Below are 21,254 nucleotides of genomic sequence, written 5' to 3' on the forward strand. Positions count from 1 at the left end.
ATCCAAGTCTTCCAGCTGAGTGGCAGGAGCCCAATCATTTGAACCATCAGAGCTGACTTCTAGGGTCTGGATTCCAGGAAGCTGTAGCTGGGAGCCAAAACTGAGAATCAAATGTAGGCACTTCATGTGGGATAACTGTTAGGTAGGAAGTCAGATATGAGCTTATGTGTGTGTGACAAAGGCCTAAAGAGAAGATGTCTATGTCCAGGATATGCATCTGCATCTCAAAGTCATCCTGATAATGTTTCAGGGGCAGCCCAGTATCTGCATCTTGCCCTGCTCCCTCCTACCCTATAACCTGCCAGGTGGGGGTCCCCACCCCTTCTGCCTGATAACCTTCCAGATGCAGCCCAGTATCTGCATTTCAAATACCCTGCTCTGGATCCTGATTCTCCAGGGGGTCTTGCTCACCTTTCCTCTAAACTCAGGACAGCACCAGCTAGGCTTCCTCCTGTCTGATACCTTCAGGGGAAAACTCAGACAGGAGTTTCTTAATATTTACATCCATAAAATCCTTTGTTTCAGGAAGAGATGTGTGAAGACAAAGACCCATCTCCTTAAACCACGCCACCCCCACCTCAACTGGATGGGGTGTGCTCAGCCCTCTGCCTCTCTGCTGAGCCGCCCACCTGGCCTGCCTGCCCAGGTGTAATCTCTCCACTCAACCAGGTAACCTCTCTCCTCCCCCTCCCCGACTCCTTACAGCACTTTTTCAGATCCAGCTTCCTGCTAATGCACCTGGTAAGGCATCAAGTAGTAGCTTAAGTCCCTGGGTCCCTGCCACCCAAGTGGGGAGATGGAATTCCTGGCTCCTGATTTTGGCCTGGCCCAGGTCTGGCTGTTGTGGTCATTTGGGGAGTGAACCAGCTATGAGCAAAATCTCTCCCTCTTTTTTCTCTCATTTCCTTTTTTTCTCTTTCTGCCATTCTTTCAGATAAATAAAATAAAACTTTAAAAATAAAAGGTATTCATTTTTGGTACATAAACTGTACAAATATACTCCTCAAGATAGCATTTTCTTCTCACCTATTGATAAGTTCTGGAATTTTAATATGTTTTCCTTTGCTGTTAAATAGGAATAGTCTTCTGAATTACTAACAATATCAGGAGACTCAAAAATGTAATCATGATTTAAACTGTCATTGATATTTAACTGCAAGGAATATAAAAGTTAAGAAAAGTTAATTCATATGCAACCACAAAAAGCAAGCCTTTGACATCTGGGTCTACACCAGTGTACTCAGTCAATAGTTTCCAATCTTACTGAAGCCCAGAGAGTTCTATTGGGAAGATATACTTAACTGTTTCTTCATCATTAGGTTTCTTTGTAGGCATACATGTTGTTTTTTCTACCATGTCAGGCAGAAAGAACTGAAAATGAAGAAATAAAGTCTTTAAAAATGTTCTTACAAAGGTTACATTCCTGCTTTATAACACCACAGACCTGTTTTGAGTTGCAGCTGTCTTGCTACAGAGGCTTCTACACAATAAATAATATACATTCAAGATACGTGGTAATGCATGTAACCATAACACAAAAGCATTCTAGGAAAGGTAACTTCCTTTTTGAAATCAAGAGGACAAAGAGCACTCACTCTTCATTAAAGGACTCTACAGTCATGAGAAACTAGACTTTTGTTTTAATCCATGCTAAACCAACCAAGAATCCTGCATAATTGCTTATCTTTCCAGAACAGCTTACCAGGGGAGTCTGGGCATTAGAGTACAACAACTGAAGGAGAATTAGAAAGACAGAGCTTATAGAATATAAAGGAGTCCCTTGGACACTGAACTAACACAATGATAATTCTCACAAAGCACCTACTATGCATCCAGCATTGTGCCTGGAGCCTTGTGCTTTACCTCATTTAGTGCTGTTAGGAGCGCTGAGGTGGACAGATTTTCATTGCCATCTGCCAGGAGGAAAAAAGACACAGAAAGCCAAAGGAACTTACTTGCCCAGAGGTCCAGCAGGTCTGAACTGGTCCCAAAGCTGGTGTTCTTCCTACTGGCCACACTTGTGGACCAAATCACCATTTCCTGTGTTTGCAACAGTTGCAAAAAAGGGGGGGTGGATACAAGGGAGTCCTGTGTGCTGATTTCCCAGCAGGACCGCCTGCGATGGCCCTGCTGCCCTACTTTTGAGAACAATAGCACAAAGATATGAAGACTAGGAGGCTTATTTTAAGAGGAAATATATATGGGTAACATAAAAAAGAAAAATTAACTAAACCAAAAAACGGCTCTGTGTGGTGGTCTCTTCCCTGGATCTACTCTGAAAATTGGCTACCCTTTAGAATATGTAAGTTCTCTCATTTTCCCGAACATTAGATGGGTTCTCTTCTATAGATAACATTCTGTTCTATGGCATGGTTTACTCTAGCATAGACTATACAAAGACACTATATTTGCTGATGTTGGGCATCACAGTAACTTCTAGTCATTGAATTACAACTGGTAATAAACATTTAAATTACTGGGAAAAGGTTGCTCCCTAACTTCTTATTCACTAAGAATGTAAGTTACTACAAATTCAAGAGTATCTGTTTCTGTATATTTTGGCACATCTGTCCAAGTCTAGTTTGAAAACCAGACATTGGTTGGTGTGTATTTCAAAACCCAATTATAAATGAATTGCAGGAGACCAGCATTGTGGCATAGCAGGAAAAGCCGCCACCTGCAATGCCAGCATCCCAGCCCCTGCCTATGTGATCATCTGGGGAGTGGAGCAGCAGACAGAATATCTCTATCTCTCCCTTTCTCTTGGTAACTCGGACCTTTTGGCCTTGCAGTTAAGAGGAGCTGGTTGAGGAGCCAGCACTGTGCCAGAGTAGGTAAAGCTGTGACCTGTGGCACCAGCATCCCACATGGGTGCTGGTTCAAGTCCCAGCTGCTCCACTTCCAATCCAGCTCTCTGCTATGGCCCGGGAAAACAGTAGAAGATGGCCTGAGTTCTTGGGCCACTGTACCCATATAGGAGACTCTGAAGAAGCTCCTGGCTCCTGGCATCAGATCTGCCCAGCTCCAGCCATTACAGCCACTTGGGGAGTGAACCAGCGGATGGAAGACCTTTCTCTTTGTCATTCCCTTTCTCTGTAACTCTACGTCTCAAGTAAAAAAAAAAAAAAAAAAAAAAAGACTAGAGCAAAAGTTCTCAAAATATGGTCCCTGAGCCCCTGAGAATCCCTGAGACTTTTTGACAGGGCTCAGGAGGTAAAAATGCTCTTTTTTTTTTTTAACAATACCAAGGTGTAATTTGCCTTTCCCACTGTGATAACATTTACAGTGATGGTTCAAAAGCAATGGTGGATAAAGACACCTGCTGATCTTCAGCTCAGCAGTGCCACAAAATTGTATTATTGCTCATAATGCTATTTCCCGCACACATTCACAATAACAACAGAAAAAAATGTAGAACAAGCCCTCATAAAGCACTTATGTTGTACATAGACATGTTGGTTGTCTTGAGAACTGCAAGGTGTCTGGTGCATAACAAATCTTCCCAGGCAGATGACTCAATTAATTCACATGCTTTTATTGGGGTTCCACTCCCGGGCGAAGTTCCATGGCCCCACACAGAGCAACAGAGCGGGGGCCCGGAAAGTCTCGCGTCAGAGATTGGGAGTGCTCCTTTTATAGATTTGGGGCATGGGGGTTAAAGGTTGAGGCGGGTCTGATCCTCATTGGTTGACCTTTAGGCACCTGCGGGGACCTTGACAAGGACTTTTCTTCTCCAGAAGTGTAGGCCTTCCCTCCTTGTGGCTCCCAAAGCTACCAAGAACAACAGATTCTGTGAGTGGCAAGAGATAGGTATTTCTTTTTTATGAAACATTGTCAATTGTAAGAAAAACTGATGAACACTGGTATTTGGGTTTGGATATCTCAAGACAATTTCTGGGAAATAAATGAAGTGTGTTATAAAACATCAAGAAAAATAACCAAGGGGTTGACTTTTGGCCCAGTGGTTAAGATGCCAGTTAAGATACCCATATGCTGTGTCAGAGTACCTGAGTTCTATACCCAGTTCTGGCTCCTGACTCCAGCTTCCTGCTAGTGAGGACCCTGAAAGACAGCGGAGGTGACTGAAATGATTAGCTTCCTGCTATCCACATGAGGGACTCAGATCTGAATTCCTGGCTTGTGGCTTTGGACCAGTCTAGCTTCAGCCTGCTCTCTCTTTCTTTCTTTCTCTCTCTCTCCAAATCTCTCTGACCCTTTGACCCTCAGATAAATTTTTAAAATGTAATAAAATAACTGAAAATATATTCTGTAACTGATTAAATTTGAGCTTTAAAGCTAAAGTTTGAGTTTTTGGAGAATTTTTATCCATCTTTTTTTTTTTTTTTTAATTTATTTGACTGGTAGAGTTAAAGACAGTGAGAGACAGAGAGAAAGGTCTTCCCTCTGTTGGTTCACTCCCCAAATGGCTGCTACAGCCAGCACTGCACGGATCTGAAGCCAGGAGCCAGGTGCTTCCTCCTGGTCTCCCATGCCAGTGCAGGGTCCAAGCACTCCACTGCCCTCCTGGGCCACAGCAGAGAGCTGGACTGGAAGAGGAACAACGGGGACTAGAACCTGGTGCCCATATGGGATGCGGGCACCGCGGATGGAGGATTAACCAAGTGAGCCAAGGAGCCAGCCCCTATCCATCATTATAATCTTGACAGCTTCCCAATACTTAAAAACTTGTCCAAAGATATTGGTGATTATGACAAATATACACCTTTTTTTAAGGTTTATTTATCTATTTAATGAGATAAGGGTAGAGGGAGGGAGGGAGAGAGAGAGGGGTCCTCTACCCGCTGGGTCACTCCCCAGGTGGCCACCATGGCCAGGGCGGGGCCAGGCTGCACCCAAGAGCCAGGAGCTCCATCAGGGTCTCCCACGAGGGCACAGGGCCCAGGCGAGCAGAGCCAGGACACAGGCGAAGCCCTCCCTGAGAGGAGAATTCTAGCCGGCGTCCTGGTCACTGGGGAAGGGGGAACTGGGAATAAAGGCGCAGGAAGCTCGAGGGAGAAACGCACGAGGGAGGGGGCCTTGGTCCCGGCCCCCTGGCCATCCCACCCAGGCCTCCAGGACCCTAGCCTCGCCCCCCCAGCAGTTCCAGGAATGTTTAGAGGAGCCATTTCCTGCCACTCCCGTTGGTCAACTCAGGACCGCAGGATCGCTCCCGCCCCCGCCTCCCCTCCCACCCTGTCCCCGCCCCACCCTCCTCGCCCCCCCCTTCCACCCAGCTCCCCCAGCCCCGGTCCGGCCCCGTGGGTTCCTGGCGTTGCTTCCACTCGGGGGAACTCTGCTGGGAGATCCTGTGAGCGAGCGTCCGCACACATACATGCACGCACACGGGTACACACACACGCACAGGTGCACATGCATACATGGGTGAACACACACGGATGCACACGGGTGCACACAGGTACACGCACGCACACACGGGTGCACACGCGCAGTCTGCAGGGCCAGCCCAGCTTCCTCTCCCCTAGGGGTCCCCCCCCCAGGGAACCCCAGACCCTAGGGCGGTGGCACCAGGTGGGCCATGGGATCCCCGGGAGTGGCTCAGCCCTTAGTCTCGCTGGTCTGGGCCCTGGGGACGTCCCAGTGACGCCCCTCCCAGCGGAGGGCGGTGTGGGGGGCGGCGTGCAGCCTGGGGAGGGGGAGGCAGCCAAGGACAGAAGGGACCATGCAGGGCGGGCTTGGGGCACAGACCCTGGGGCCCCACAGGGCGGGCCCGGGGCGGCTTCTTGCTGGGGTCGCCTCGCCCTCGGGGAGACCCGCGTGGGGAGGAGCTCCCAGCTGAGGCCGGCGGCTGGGGAGTGAGCAGCAGATGCGCCGAGGGTGCGTTCACGCGGGCGGGGGCCTGGGGCTCCTCGCGGCTCAGCGGCGTCCCCGCCCCGCGCAGGCATCTCGTCGCCCGTGAATAAGACGGGGATGGACAAGTGGCCATTCAACAGCCCCTCGCCGCAGGACTCGCTGCGCCTGTGCAGCTTCACGCAGCACCACTGGCCCGTGATCGCGGTGCACAGCGGTGAGCGCGGGGCTGGGCGGGGGCCAGGGGCAGAGCGCGCACACACAGGCGGGGGCCGGGGCCAGGGGTTTGGGGCAGAGCGCACACACAGGCGCGGGGCGGGACCGGGGCCAGGGCCGAGCGCTGGGCCTAAGCCCCGCGCTCACCGCCCCGCCGCATAGGCATCATCCGGAGTCCGAACCCGTCCTCCGCCCTGCACTTCCCCACCACGTCCATCCTGCAGCAGATGGCGTCCACCTACTTCCCGCACACGGCCATCCGCTACCCGCCGCATCTCAACCCTCAGGACCCGCTCAAAGATCTCATGTCGCTGGCCTGCGACCCGGCCAGCCGGCAGCCTGGATCGGTGAGTGCGGGGTGGCCGACGGGCGGCGGAGGGGGCGTAGCGCCGCGGGCAGGGGTCGGGGCGGCGGAGGGGCGCGGTGCCTAGGGCAGGGGTCCGCGGACAGGGTTCCGCGGGCAGCCACAGATTCCACCTCCTTGGCTCCTGCCAGGCCCCCGCAGCGATGCGCGTCCTGCCCTTGGGGTTTCGCGTTTGGGAGCTTCGCATTTGGGAGTGGCGGGCGAGGTGGCACCCTGTGAACAGACAGGGAGGCGGGGTGCAGGGGTCCCAGCCCCCTGGACCTCCAGCCAGTCTCGGGCCTGCCCAACCCCCATAGCCCTGCCGGCGTCTTGGTCCCTCCGAGGCCGCCCCCCACCCCCGCTCAGCTGGGGCACGCAGTGCTCCTCCCTTCCCCGCAGGCTCTGGCCCTAGTCCAGCAGAAGGGGCAGCGCGCGTGTCCACTCCTCCCTCCTCCTCCCCCAGCACGTACTGGGCGCCTTCCCCGTCTCCCCCCCACCTGCTAGGGGGAGCCGCCTCCCAGGAAGCCGGTGGGAATCGGGGCTCCCCTGCCCCTGCGGGACCCGCGGTTTGCCCTCCAGAGAGCCCAGGGCCACGTGGTCAGGGCCAGAGGGGCCGAGGGGGGGACAGCACCGGGGGCGCAGGGGTCTCAGGCCCCAGGCGTCGGCGGGCAGCGGGAACAAGGATCCGGACTTCACAGCGCTGGGGGCTCAGGGGGACGGAGCCCTGGGCCGGCCTGCGCCATTCTGGGTGTTTTTAGGATACATTTATAATTTATCTGAAAGGCAGAGTGGGGGGTGGAAAGAGAGGCGAGAGAGAGAGAGAGAGAGAGAGAGAGAGAGAGAGAGGTAGAGGTGTTTCGTCCACTGGGTCACTCCCGGAATGGCTGGGGCAGGGCCAGGCCAGAGCCAGGAGCTCCATCCATGGCTCCCACAAAGGTGCAGGGGCCTGGGCACCTGGGCCTTCAGCCGGGGATCCGGATGGGAAGTGGAGCGGCGGGGACTCGAACCGGCGCTCCATGGGTGCTGGCATTGTGCACAGCCCGCCATGGGCCACATCTCGCCTTGCGAGGGTCCTGCCTGGCCCTGGAAGCCCCCAACCCCCCTTCTATACTTTTCCAGCTGGGAACCCGGATCACAGCTTGGTGGCCTCTGCCTGCCCTGCCCCACCCCCTCTCAGACCCAGGCCAGGAACCAGCTTCCCTTGAACTGCCAGGAAGCCGGCCCCAGATTCAAATCCTGCCTCAGCTGGCGTGAAGGCCCTGGCTTTCCCTGCCCACTCACCTGTGAGGTGGGGGAGGGCAACTGTGTCCTGTGAAGACTCCCCTGGGGGTGAACGGGGCCGTGCCCAGGGCCTGGCATGCAGTAGGCATTTAATAGATGTGGACAGCACATAGATCCCCTCCCTGGAAGCCTATGACCACAAACCCGGGCTCCCACCCCCAGGCCTGGCCAGGCCCCTGTTCCCCTCCCCCTCTGTAGCCCCTGACCAAGTGCCCTGGGCATGATTAGAGTGAGGGAGTGAGGCCTGCAGACCTGCGGCTGCCCTGCCTTGCTCCACGCAGCAGTTTGGAAGTTACCAAATGCCATCGGTGACAGGCGGCCCCAGGACCGCAGGGCGCAGGGTGCCACGGGAGTGTGTGCAGAGGGCTGTCTGTGTGACCCCAGGCAGTGGACACCCTCTCTGGGCCTGGCCGGCCCCTCACTAACAGGCTCTTGGTCTCTCTCCTCCCTGCAGCCTACTCTGCACCCAACACGTTCCCTGTAAAGCCTTCCTTTGTGGGATTAGGACCAAGGGATCCTGTGGGCAGCTTTCAGGCACAGGTAGGGGCCGAGAGGCTGGCCGGAGGGGGGCAGGGAGCCAGGCAGAGGGGCCAGCCTGGGGGGCACAGGGAGAGGAGAGGCAAGCCCGCCCGCCCCCACCGCTGGCCACAGCCCGGGCTCCGGGGGCCTCGAGCGAGCCCGGGCTGGCTTCTCCTGGGCTCCCCCTCCTGCCTCCTGCCCAACATCTGTCCAGATGGGGAGAGGCCCAGAGAGGCCGGGGACCTGCCCAGGGTCACACAGCTGTCGGCTGGAACTTGCCTCACCCCCACCCTGTGCCCCAGACCCAAGGCCTGGGGGGAGACCCTGCTCCGGGGAGGGGCTCAGAGCAGGGAGGTGAGTGACCCCAGGGCCCACGTGTCCCCCAACCTGCCCACCTTCGGGGATCCTGGGCCTGAGACAGTAGGAGGGGGCCCCAGAGCCCCTGCCCCTGGCCATGTTGTTGGGGAAGGGGTCTCAGATGCACAGAGAAGCCAGTCCAGAAGCTCCAGGTCATGTGGGGGAGGTCCCCAAGGCCGTGGCTGGACCCTGCTGCACCCCTCTGGGCCCAGACCCCCTCCAGTAGGGGCTTTGAGCTCCTAATTGATTCAGAAACCAAAGCTAATAGGGCTCAGGCCTGGCCCTAACTCTTCCTCCACCACATGCCTGAGAGCAGAGGGAAACCAAGCCAAGCAAGGCCCCTGCAAGGATGGAGTGGGGGGCCGGGGTACAGGGAGGGGAGGGGGGTCCACAGTGGGTCAGGGCACTGCAACAGATTGTGACTGTTGGGAGGGGGGTGTGAGGGCAGGTGCTGCCTGCTCCCTGCAGCTGGGGAGGGGGCAGGAAGCCAGAGCCCAGCTCTGGGCCACCTCAGGGCGGATTCCGGCTCTGTCCCCATTGGTGGTGTGCCACTCAGCCCCCTGCCCGCCCCCAAGCCTCCTTCCTCTGCAGCCCCTCCCCCAATCAATACCCATTGATCTCCACCCCCACCCTCAGCATGTGCCTAGCCCTCTGAGCTGGGCTCACCTGGGCACCCCAGCCCCCAGCTGCCCGCTGGCCCCGGGAGCGCCCAAGGCAGGCCAGGGTCACATACCAGAAGCCACGTGGGCAGCCGCGGCCAGGCCACAGGAGGCAGAGGCTGTCCACTGGAGAGGGTCACACCCAGAGTCTGTCTGGTTGCCAACGGAAACCAGACATGAGGTAATGGCCAAGATTAACTTGAACATGGCTGGAGGTGGGCAGCTGCGAGCTCAGGTGCCACTTCCTTGGGATGGCCCAGTGGCTGCTGCATTGCTGGTTCCCGGGGACACCAGTGATAAGTGACTGGGTGGGTGACAGCCGAAGCCCTCTGGCAGACCTGGGGTCTAGGGAGAGGGACCTGAAATGCCCCCAGCCGGCCCTGGAGTCAGGAGACAGGCCCGAGCAAACACCTGCAAGCCCTGGGGTCTAGGGAGATGGGCCCCAGCCACCTGCCCCTGCCCCAGCCCTGGAGAAGAAGGAGACAGGCCCAAACTCCATGGCCGGCCCTGGGGTCTAGGGAGACAGGCCCGAGCTGCTGTCGGACAGCCCTGGGGTCAAGAGACAGGCCTATGGCACCATGGCTCAATGGGCTGATCTTCTGCCTGCGGTGCCTGCACCCCGGGTTCTAGTCCCGGTCGGGGTGCTGGATTCTGTCCCGGTTGCTCCTCTTCCAGTCCAGCTCCCTGCTGTGGCCCGGGAGTGCAGTGGAGGATGGCCCAAGTCCTTGGGCCCTGCACCTGCAAGGGAGACCAGGAGAAACACCTGGCTCCTGGCTACGGATCAGCATGGTGTGCCGGCAGCAGTGTGCTGGCCACAGTGGCCACTGGGAGGTGAACCAACAGAAAAAGGAAGACCTTTCTCTCTGTCTTTCACTGTCCACTCTGCCTGTCAAAAAAATAAAAAAAAAAAAAGAGAGAGAGAGAGAGAGAGAGACAGGCCTAAGACCCCACTGGCCAACCCTGGAGTCTAGGGAGATGGGCCCGGACTGCCCCCAGCCGGCCCTGGAGTCGAGACATGGGCCCAGGTTGCCCCCAGCCAGCCCTGGGATCTAAAGTGATGGGCCCAAGCTGCCCCCAAGCAGCCCTGGGATCTAGAGAGTCGGGCTCGGACCGCCCGCACCCCAGCCCTGGAGAAGAGGGAGACAGGCCCAAGCTGCCCCCAGCTAGCCTGGGAGTCCAACACTGGCCTGAGTTGCCACCTGGCCGGCCCTGGAGTGTAGGGAGAAGGCCTGGGCTGCCCCCGGCTGTCCTAGAGTCAGGAGAAGGGCCCGAGCCACCCCTGGCCAGCCCTGGGATCTAGAGAGATGAGCCCGGGCCGTCCCCCCCCCCCCCAGCCCTGGAGAAGAGGGAGACAGGCCCAATCTGCCCCTGGCCAGCTCTTGGGTCTAGGAAGACAGGCCTGAGCTGCACCTGGCCAGCCCTATGGTTGAGACTTGGGCCTGAGCTGCCTCTGGCCAGCCCTGGGGTCTAGGGATACAGGCCTGAGCTGCCCCCAGACAGCCTTGGAGACAGGAAACAGGCCCGAGCTGCCCCTGGCCGGCCCTGGGGTCTAGGGAGACAGGCCTGAGCTGCCCCCAGACAGCCCTGGAGGCGAGACATGGGCCTGAGCTGCCCCCAGCCAGCCCTGCAGACAAGACACAGCCCCTAACTGCCCCCCGGCTGGCCCTGGGGTCTAGGGAGATGGGACTGAGCTGCCCCTAGCCAGCCCTGGGGTCTAGGGACATGGGACCGGGCCACCCCCACCCCTGGCCCTGGAGAAGAGGGAGACAGGACCGAGCAGCCTCTGGCCGGCCATGGGGTCTAGGGAGATGGGCCTGAGCTGCCCCCAGCCAGCCTTGTGATCCAGGGAGACGGGCCCGGGCTGCCCCCACCCCCCGGCCCTGGAGAAGAGGGAGACTGGCCTGAGCTACCCCTGGCTGGCCCTGGGGTCTAGGGAGACAGGCCTGAGCTGCCCCTGGCCAGCCCTGGGGTCAAGACATGGGCCCAAGCTGCCCCCAGGCAGCCCTGGAGAAGAGGGAGACAGGCCTGAGCTGCCCCAAGCCAGCCCTGGGGTCGAGACACAGGCCCGAGGTCCACCCGGCTGGCCCTGGGGTCTAGAGAGACTGGCCTGAGCTGCCCTCCAGCCAGCCCTGGAGTCGAGACATGGGCCAGAGCTGCTGCCTCACCGGCTCTGGAATTAAGACACGGGCCGGAGCTGCCCCTGGCTGGCCCTGGGCTCTAGGAAAATGGGCCCAAGCTGCCCCCAGCCAGCCCTGGGGTCTAGGGAGACAGGTCTGGGCTGCCCCCCCAGCCCTGGAGAAGAGGGAGACAGGCCCAAGCTGCCCCTGGCCGGCCCTGGAGTTGAGACACGGGCCTGAGCTGCCCCCTGCCAGCCCTGCGGTCTAGGGAGATGGCCCAGGCTGTCCCCCACCCCAGCCCTGGAGAAGAGGGAGACAGTCCCAAGCTACCCCCTGCTGGCCCTGGGGTCTAGGGAGACTGGCCCAAGCTACCCCTGGCCAGACCTGGGGATGAGACATGAGCCTGAGCTGCCCCTGGCCAGCCCCTGGGATCGAAGGAGACAAGCCTGAGCCACACCCCTGGCCAACCCTAGGGTCTAGGGAGACGGGCCTGAGCTGCCCCCAGCCAGCCCTGGGGTCAAGACACAGGTCCGAGCTACCCCTGGCCTGCCCTGGAGTCAGGATACGGACCTGTGCCACTCCCGGCCATCCCTGGGTTCAAGACACAGGTCTGAGCTGCCCCTGGGGTCTAGGGAGACGGGCCCAAGCTGCCCCTGGCCAGCCCTGGGGTCTAGGGAGATGGGTCAGGGCCGCCCACCCCCTGGCCCTGGAGAAGAGGGTGACAGGCCCAAGCTGCCCCTGGCTGGCCTTGGGGTCTAGGGAGACTGGCCTGAGCTGCCCCCGGCCAGCCCTGGGGTCTAGGGAGATGGGCCCCAGCTGCCCACCCCCCAGCCCTGGAGAAGAGGGCGAAAGGCCCAAGCTGCCTCTGGCTGGCCCTGGGGTCTAGGGAGACTGGTCCGAGCTGCCTCGGACAGCCCTGGGGTCTAGGGAGAGGGGCCCGGGCCACCCCCTCCCCCGGCCCTGGAGAAGAGGAGAAAGGCCAATGCTGCCCCCGGCTGGCCCTGGGGTCGAGGGAAATGGGCCCAGGCTGCCCCCCACACTGCTAGCCCTGGGGTCGTGACAGACATGAGTTGCCCCCGGCCAGCCCTGGGGTCTAGGGAGATGAGCACGAGCTGCCCCTGGCCAGCTTTGCGGTCTAGGGAGCCGGGTCTGGGCAAACCCCCTGGCCCTGGAGAAGAGGGAGACAGGCCCAACCTGCCCCTAGCAGGTGCTGGGCTCTAGGGAGACTGGCCCAAGCAGTCCCCAACCAGCCCTGGAGTCGAGACCCGGGCTCAAGCTGCCCCTGGCCGTCCCTGGGGTCTAGGGATATGGGCCTGAACTGCCCCCAGCCAGCCCTTGGGTCTATAGAGTCGGGCCTGAGCCACCCCCCCCCTGCCCTGGAGTAGAGGGAGACAGCCCCAAGCTGCCTGGCTGGCCCTGGGGTCAGGAGAAAGGCCTAAGCCCCCCACAGGCCAGCCCAGGGGTCTAGGGAGATGGGCCCGGGCCAACCCCCGCAGGGGTTGGAGAAGAGGGAGACAAGCCCAGGCTCCCTGGCCAGCTCTGGGGTCTAGGGAGTCGGGCCCGAGCTGCCCCCGGCCAGCCCTGGGGTCAGGAGACAAACCTAAGCCCCCCAGCGTGCAGCCCTGGAGTGTAGGGATTTTGGACCGAGCTGCCCCTGGCCGGTCCTGGGGTCTAGGGAGACAGGCCTGGGCTGCTTCCCTGCCCCAGCCCTGGAGAAGAGGGAGACAGGCCCGAGCTTCCCCTGGCCAGCCCTGGGGTCAGGAGACAGGCCTACGTCCCCCACTTGCCAGCCCATGAGTCTAGGGAGACAGGCCTGAGCTGCCTCTGGCCAGCCCTGGAGTCGAGACAGGGTCCCAAGCTGCCTCTGGCTCAGCCCTGGGGTCTAGGGAGAGGGGTGTGAGCTTCTCCCAGGTCTCCTGTGCCCCTGCTGGGCAGCCCCAGGCTCATCAGCTCCTCTGTAATACCAGGCTAAGGGTCAGCCCTCCTCAGGGCTTGTTACTAACTATTGTGAACTGTAAACAGGATATATTCAATGAAAACCACATCTCATTATGAGCTACAACAAGTATTGATAACTGAAATGTAAGAGATCCTCTTAATACCAGCGAAAAGCTCAACTCATGTTGCTTTCTGAAGTACAGCAGTGAGACTGAGAGTCAGCTTTTCAGAGACAAAAAAAACCATGGAGCAACAGCCTGAAGGTGAAGAAAGCACTAGAGAAACCTAGAAGTGTACAAGCAAGAGTAAACTTTACAAAGGAAGGCAAAACAGCAGTGAACTTCAAAAATTTTGTGTAGAACTGGTAATAAAAATAGTTATTTTGCTGTAGCTTTGGAATTCATGTACCTTTTTCAAAATATGCGTTTTCCATCAATTTTTGAAGACCTCTCTTGTACATAGGTTTATATACCAAATAAAGTGCAGTGGGGCAAGGTGTTGGGTCTCCCAGTTAAACAGGCCAGTAAAGATGCCCACATTCCACACCAGAGTACGTGGATTCAATACCCACCCACAGCTTTTGATTCTTGCTTCCTAGTAATGCAGACCCTGTGAGGCACAGGTTATGGTTCAAGTAATTGAGTTCCTGCAACACATATGGGGACTTGGACTAGGCTTTCAGATCCCGGCTTTGGCTTGGCACAACCCCAATCACTGTAGTCATTTAAAGTGCTTACCAGATTGGGAGCTCTCTCTCTTTCTCTCTCTCTCTATCTCTATTGGATGATCTGCCATCTATCTATATATCTATCTACATATCTATCTATCTATCAAATCTATATCTGTTTCATTGTCTTGCTTACTCTCAGACAATAAATGAATCTTAAAAAAATACATTGGCAAGAAATTTGTATGAAAATGATTCTTAAAAGAGTTTTGCTTTTGGCAGAAGAAGAACAATCTAAGATAAAAGCAAAGCAATATAAACAGGAATGATAAACAACAGAAGGATTAAATGTAGGGGTAAATCTAAGTTATTGACTTTAGAAAGCAATCACATGGATACCTTACTTGTTCAAAATGTGTATAATTTAAATTCTGATAATGGAAAAAAGATGAAAGTGAAACAATTACAGTAAATATGATTCTAGTGTTGTGAAAAGTAAATTTGAAATACTGATAATAAGTCAGCAGTAAATCTGACAATTGCTAGGGTAACCACAAAAATAATTAAGGAATACATAACCAACAAACCAATGGAGAGGAAATTAAGTAACAAACTATATAGATTCAAAATGAGGGAGAAGAAGGAAACCACTAAAACAGGAAACAAAGTAAGATGCTAAATTCAGGTAAAACATATCACAAAATTTTAAATGTAAATTAACTAAGTGACCCAGCTAGAAATCAAAATTTTCTTATTTAATGGAAAAACAGTTAATTATTTGCTATTTAGGATACAACCCTTAAATGTTTAAGAGTAAAAATGTTGAAAATATACCTGCACATTTTGAATAGAAGACTCTCCTGAGATCTGACAAGACAGACTTTCATGCAGGAACTATTACTAGATATATTCAGAGAGATTTCATAATGATATAGTTATCAATTCAGTGCGAAGATATAGAATTCTAAATTCTTATGTAGGTTAATATGGGAAGAGTTTTAGCACTTGTCCTTTTTTTTCTTAAAATTTTAAGCTTTTTATTTAGTGAGAGAAAGAACTTATCTTCAGAAACAGTAAAGATTCAGGTGAAAACAACAAAGAAAATTAAGAACATGCTCATAATTCATATTCATATGAATTGAACATGAGTTTTGCTGCACACAGAATCTTTCATCAAATAAACTTTATTAGGGTGAGCGTAGTGGCACAGTAGGTTAAGTCAACACTTACAGTGCCCATGTCCCATATCAAATGCTTAGTTTGGGTCCCTGCTACTCTTCTTTTCCAGCTTTTATGAATGTGCCCAGGAGACACAGAAAATGGTCCAAGTCTTTGGGTTCCTGCCACCCTTGTGGAGTGAGTTCCTGGATCCTGACTTTGGCCTAGCCTAGTCCCAGCTGTTGCAGGTATTTGGAGTGTGAACCAGCAGTTGGAAAATCTCTGTCTCCCTTTTTCTCTCAATGTTGCTTTTGATCTGCAATACAAAGAAATAAATTCGATTTTAAAAAGATACACTTGATCAGCAGCCACTTCCCCTCCCAGGTGTAGGTTAGGCTTGACTAACTTGTGTTGACTAATGAGAGCCATGTGAGGAAGAAGTTGAAAGGGATAGGTTTTGTGTTACCATGTTCCCTTTTCCTTGTGCTATCATGGGACAGGATTCTACTATTCTTGCTTGGCACGCCTGGGTAACAAAGATAAGTATGACTTCTGTGAGCAGAGTCCCCTGCCACAAATGATGGACCTGTACAGTGAGTAAACCAGCAATCTGTTACTATAAAACCCTGCGAGTCACAGTGTTAACCTAGCCTTCCCACCTTGACCTCGTCAACTCTCCCTCCATCCCCTACCCCATGGCCACTGTCCAGCTTATGTTTTATTCACATTCACATTCACATTTTATTCAGATTCATGATAGGAGGAGGAAACCATATTAGATGATTTATATTTTCAAGATTTATTTATTTATTTAAAAGTCAGAGTTACAGAGAGGCAGAAGCAGAGGCAGCGGCAGAGAAAGAGAAAGAGAAAGAGAAAGAGAAAGAGAAAGAGAAAGAGAAAGAGAAAGAGAAAGAGAAAGAGAAAGAGAGGTCTTCCATCTTCTGGTTCACTCCCCAGGTGAACACAATAGCTGGAGCTGTGCTGATCCAAAGCCAGAAACCAGGAGCTTCTTCTGTGTCTCCCATGGGAGTTCAGGAGCCCAAGGACTTGGGCCATCTTCTACTTCTTTCCCAGGCCATAGCAGAGAGCTGGATCAGAAGTGGAACACCCAGGACTCAAACCAGCACCCGTATGGGATGCCAGTACTGCAGGTGATGTGTTTACCTGCTACATCACAGTGCTGGCCACAAGATTATATACTTTTATGAATGCTATAAGCAACTAGCACTGAAAGAAATTATAAAAAGGAGATTTAATAGGTAACACTTGTATAGAAACTACTTAGTGAATCTGTTTCCAAATAATTCAGGAGCATATTGTTATGATCTGTTTTCATAGGTTAATATTAAATAGAAATTTATTTTTATAGCACTCTGGCCTCAGAATCAGCCCTAAAGCCATTTGGATCTGGCTGAAAAGCCCATGAGAGTATTTCAGGCATGGAAAGCCAAGACACTCTGGCAAAAAGATCTCTGTGAGTGAGATCCCAGTGGAAAGAACAATTCTTCAAAGAAGGAGGTACCTTTCTCTGAAGGGAGGAGAGAACCTCCACTTTGACTATGACCTTGTCTAAACAAGATAAGAGTCGGAGAACTCAGAGGGCTTCCATAGCCTTGGAAACTCATGATTGGAGCATAGGGAGATTACTGATGCCATAGACAGGAGTGTCAATTTGTAAAGTCAACAACAGGAGTCACTGTGCACTTACTCCTCATGTAGGATCTCTGTCCTTAATGTGCTGTACATTGAGATTTAATGCTATAATGAGTACTCAAACAGTATATTTCACTTTGTGTTTCTATGGGGGTGCAAACTGTTGAAATCTTTACTTAATGTATACTAAACTGATCTTCTGTAAAAAAAAAAAAAAAGAAAAAAAGAAATTATCAATTCCCAACTTGACTCTCACTGGGATTAAACATGACAATAGGTCTGATCTGATTTCATCATCATTAAAAAAAATCATCTATTATTTTTCACTTTATGTTTCAGTGTGGGAGCAAACTGTTGAAATCCTTACTTAATGTATACTAAGCTGATCTTCTGTATATTAAGATAATCGAAAATGAATCGATGTGAATGGAAGGGGAGAGGGAGTGGGAAAGGGGAGGGTAGTGGGTGGGAGGGACGGTATGGGGGGGAAGCCATTGTAATCCATAAGTCGTACTTTGGAAATTTATATTCATTAAATAAAAGTAAAAAAAAAGAAATTTATTTTTAGGTACATCCATCAGGAATGTCATATGTGCATACATCTGTATGTTCTCTGAATGGTTGAGAGCGAAATAAAATAATTGCTTGCATCTGAATTGATAGATTTGGTGAATAGTGATAAGTTTTAAGAGGGATATAATTTTTTCTAGTTGAAAATTGCTCTTCTCACACCTGGTAGGAAGACAGGATGTGAATGGCTGGCAGTGAGGCAAGATTGTTGCAGATTCTCTATCTTAGGAGAGTAGTGGGCTGGAGGGCTGGGGGGAAGAGGGTAGAGCTCATTAACGAGGTAGAGTGGGAGGAAATTAAAATCAGCTGTGGGTCAGAACAGCTTTAAGAAGCAGGAGAATTGTGGCAGTGACTGCATGGAGTTCCTGATGAACAGATTGCGGAGTGAAGCAGTGCAGCCTGAACAGGCTGTATTTGCATGGGCGTTCATTGAGGCCTTCAGTATGGGGAGTCAGAGCAGGTAAAATGAAAAAGGGCAAGGAGGGGAGCAAGGCCCAGGACTTGGAGGGCGAGGAGGGGAGCGGGCTTCGGACATGGAGGTCATGAGTAGAGCAGGGCCCAGGCCCTGGAGACTGAGGAGGGGAGCAGAGTCTGTCCCTGGATTGCAAGGAGGGGAGTGGGGCCCAGGCCCTGGAGGGCCAGAGGGGAGCAGGGCCAGTCCCTGGAGGCCAAGGAGGGGAGTGGGCCCAGGCTCTAGAGGGCCAGAGGGGAGCAGGGCCAGTCCCTGGAGGGCAAGGAGGGGAGTGGGCCCAGGCTCTAGAGGGCCAGAGGGGAGCAGGGCCAGTCCCTGGAGGGCAAGGAGGGGAGTGGGCCCAGGCTCTAGAGGGCCAGAGGGGAGCGGGGTTTTGCCCGGAGAATGAGGAGCAGAGCTGAGTCTGGCTCTGGAGGGGGAGGATGGGAGCTGGGCCCAGTGCCTGGAGGGCAAGGAGGGCAGTGGGGTCTGGCCCTGGAAGGTGATGAAGGGAGCTGGACCCAGACCCTGAAGGGTGAGGAGGGGAGCGGGGCCAGGCCCTGAAGGGCGAGTAGTGCAGCAGAGCTTGGCAAGGGGGCGAGGAGCGGAGCAGGGCCCAGGCCCTGGAGAGTTAGGAGGGGAGCAGGGTGTGATCCTGGAGGGCTGCAAGGGGAGCAGGGCCCACTCCCAGGAGGGTGATGGGGGAGCAGGGACCAGGCCCTTGAGGGCCAGGAGGGGATTGGGGTTTCTCCCAGAAGGGAGAGAAGTGGGGCAGGGCCCAGGCCCTGCAGGGCGAGGATGGAGTGGCGCCTGGTATAGCCCTGGAGGGTGGCTAGGGGAGCAGGGCACAGGCCCTGGAGTGCGAGGTGGGGAGTGGCACCCATCCCTGGAGAGCGAGGAGGGGAGCAGGGTCTGGCACTGGAGGGTGGCAAGGGGAGCGGGGCCCAGTCCCTGGAAGGCTAGAAGAGGAGCAGAGTTTGGCCCTGGAGGGTGAGGAGGGGAGCAGGGTCCAGTCCCTGGAGGGCGATGAAGGGAGTGGGGCCCATTTCCTGGAGGGTGAGAAGGGGAGCAGGGTATGGCCCTGGAGGGTGAGGAGGGGAGCAGGGTGTGGGGAGCAACTGAGACTAGGCTAAGTTACTGGAATTAAGACTTATTCTATGCATCTGCTCTCCCACAATATGGCGCTGGGGAGGAGTAAACTTCTAAGCAGCTGCCTCTCACCAACTTGACAAACTGCAGGAGCTGATCCTGCTCCTGATTGGAGGAGAGCAGTGTGCTCGGCGTGTGGGTAGCAGAGCATGGATTGGTGGAGAGGACTATAAAGGAGGAGAGAGATGGCAAGGTGGTGTGGGTTGGTTGGAGAGTGCGTTGGAGAGTTCGCGGGGAAGTTTGTTGCTTCATTCTTTCTCATTTCTCTCTACTCATTCTTGCTTTGGGAGTTCGCTGTTTGCTTATTCTTACTTTACTATAGAAAAGACTTGTAAAAAAAGGGGAACAACAAGCGTCCGGTCCGGTGCGGCAGCAGGGTATGGCCCTGGAGGGTGAGGAGGGAACAGGGCCCAGGCCCTGGAGGGTGAGGAGGGGATCCCGGCTGGGCTCTAGAGGGCAAGGAGGGGAGCAGGACCCAGTGCCTGGAGGGCGAGCAAAGGACCATGGCACAGGCCCTGGAGGGCTAGAAAGGAAGTGGGGCCCACTCCCTGGAGGGCAAAGAGGGGAGCAGGGCCCAGCCCTGGAGGGCAGTGAGGGGAGCACAGCACAGGCCCTGGAGAGTGAGGAGGGGAGTGGGGCCCAGGCTCTGGATAGCGAGGAAAGGAGCGGGTCCAGCCCTGGAGGATGATGACATGAGCGGGGCCCATTCCCTGGATGGCAAGAAGGGGAGCAGGGCCAAGCCCCTTGAGAGCGAGCAGAGGAGCAAGGCCCAGGCCCTGGAGTGTGAGGAGGGGAGCGGGTTCCAGACCTGGAGGGCTGTGAGGGGAGCATCCTCCAGCCCTGGAAGGCAGCAAGCTGAGCTGGGCCGGGCCCTGGAGGGCGAGGAGGCCTGCACCTTAGGAGAGCATTTTCTGGCCCTGGAAGGCAAGGAGGGGAGCGGGGCCCAGTCCCTGGAGGGCAAGCAGAGGAGCAGGCCAAGGCCCTTTAGGGCAAGGAGGGGAGCTGGGTTTGGCCCTGGAAGGAGCTGAGGGGAGCAGGGCCCAGGCCCTGGTGAGTGAGGAGGGGAGCTATCAGGCCCAAATAACAAGATGGAGGCCCAGTCTAAAATAGGTGAACCATGATCCAGGCTCAGATCTCTCACCTCCAGGGCCGGGCCTAGCTCACCTGTTGCCTTCCAGGACCTGGGCCCTGTTCCCCACGCTGCACTCCATGGCAGGACCCCGCTCCCCTCCTTGCCCTCCAGGGCAGGACCCCGCTCCCCTCCTTGCCCTCCAGGGCAGGACCCCGCTCCCCTCCTTGCCCTCCAGGGCAGGACCCCGCTCCCCTCCTTGCCCTCCAGGGCAGGACCCCGCTCCCCTCCTTGCCCTCCAGGGCAGGACCCCGCTCCCCTCCTTGCCCTCCAGGGCAGGACCCCGCTCCCCTCCTTGCCCTCCAGGGCAGGACCCCGCTCCCCTCCTTGCCCTCCAGGGCCTGGGCCCTGTTCCCCTCCTTTCCTCCAGGGCCGGACCCACTCCCCTTGCTGCCCTCCAGTGCAGGACCCTGCTTCCCTCTATGCCTTCCATTGCCCTGCCCTGCTCCCCTCGCGGAGTTCCAGGGGCTTACCTTTCTCACTTCCTTGCCCACCAGGGCCTGGGCTGTTTTGCTGCCCACCAGGGCCATGCCCCGCTCCCCTCCTCGCCCTCCAGGACTATGCCCTATTGCTCTCCTCACCATCGTGGGCCAGGCCCTCCTCCCCACCTCCGCCTACAGGGCCTAGGACCTGATCCCCTCCCAGTGCTCCAGGGCCAGGCCCTGCCCCCTCTTTGCCCTCCAGGCCCGGCCCCCCCTCCCCAATCACCCTCAAGGACCAGGCCCAGCTCCCCTCCTCACAGTCCTGGGCCAGGCCCCCATCCTCTCCTTGCCCTCACGGGCCACTGAGTTCCCTTTGTCACCCTCCAGGGCCTGGTCCCCATCCCCACCTTGCCCTAAAAAGCCAGGTCATGCTCCCCTCAACGCCCTCAAGGGCTGGGCCCAGCACCACTCCTCAGCCCACAGGGTCAGGCCTTGCTCCCATCCTTGCCCTCCAGGGCCTAGGCACACCACCCGCATTGCCCTCCAAGGCCTGACACTGCTCACCTCCATGCATTCCATGGTCTGGGCCCCGATACCTTCACTGCCTTCCAGGGCCTAGAACCGTTCCCCTCGCCAACGTCCAGGGCCTGGCTCCATTCCCCTCCTCGCCCTCCAGGAACTGTCTCCGCTCCCCTCCTCACCCTCCAGGAACTGTCTCCGCTCCCCTCCTCGCCCTCCACATCTGCGCCCTCCATGGCCTGGCCCCCATTCTTTCCTGGGCCAAGTTCCCTCCTCGCTCTGCAAGGTTGGGCCC

General features: G+C 55.7%; 1 long non-coding RNA gene across 4 annotated transcripts in view; it reads left to right on the forward strand.

Moving 5' to 3' along the window:
• Positions 1-21,254, forward strand: part of LOC103345821 (nuclear factor 1 C-type) — a 108,997-nt gene that overhangs the window by 38,821 nt on the left and 48,922 nt on the right. For 2 of the 4 annotated variants that reach the window (XR_011384598.1, XR_011384599.1), the window contains exons 2-4: positions 526-669; positions 5,900-6,025; positions 6,187-6,371. This is a non-coding gene — a long non-coding RNA (nuclear factor 1 C-type). Of the gene's footprint in view, positions 1-525; positions 670-5,899; positions 6,026-6,186; positions 6,372-8,102; positions 8,189-13,322; positions 16,763-21,254 lie in introns of those variants that run through there. The other 2 variants (XR_011384597.1, XR_011384596.1) reach the window with 2 other exon arrangements.

Source organism: Oryctolagus cuniculus, chromosome 19, assembly GCF_964237555.1.
Source record: "Oryctolagus cuniculus chromosome 19, mOryCun1.1, whole genome shotgun sequence".
NCBI lineage: Eukaryota > Metazoa > Chordata > Mammalia > Lagomorpha > Leporidae > Oryctolagus > Oryctolagus cuniculus.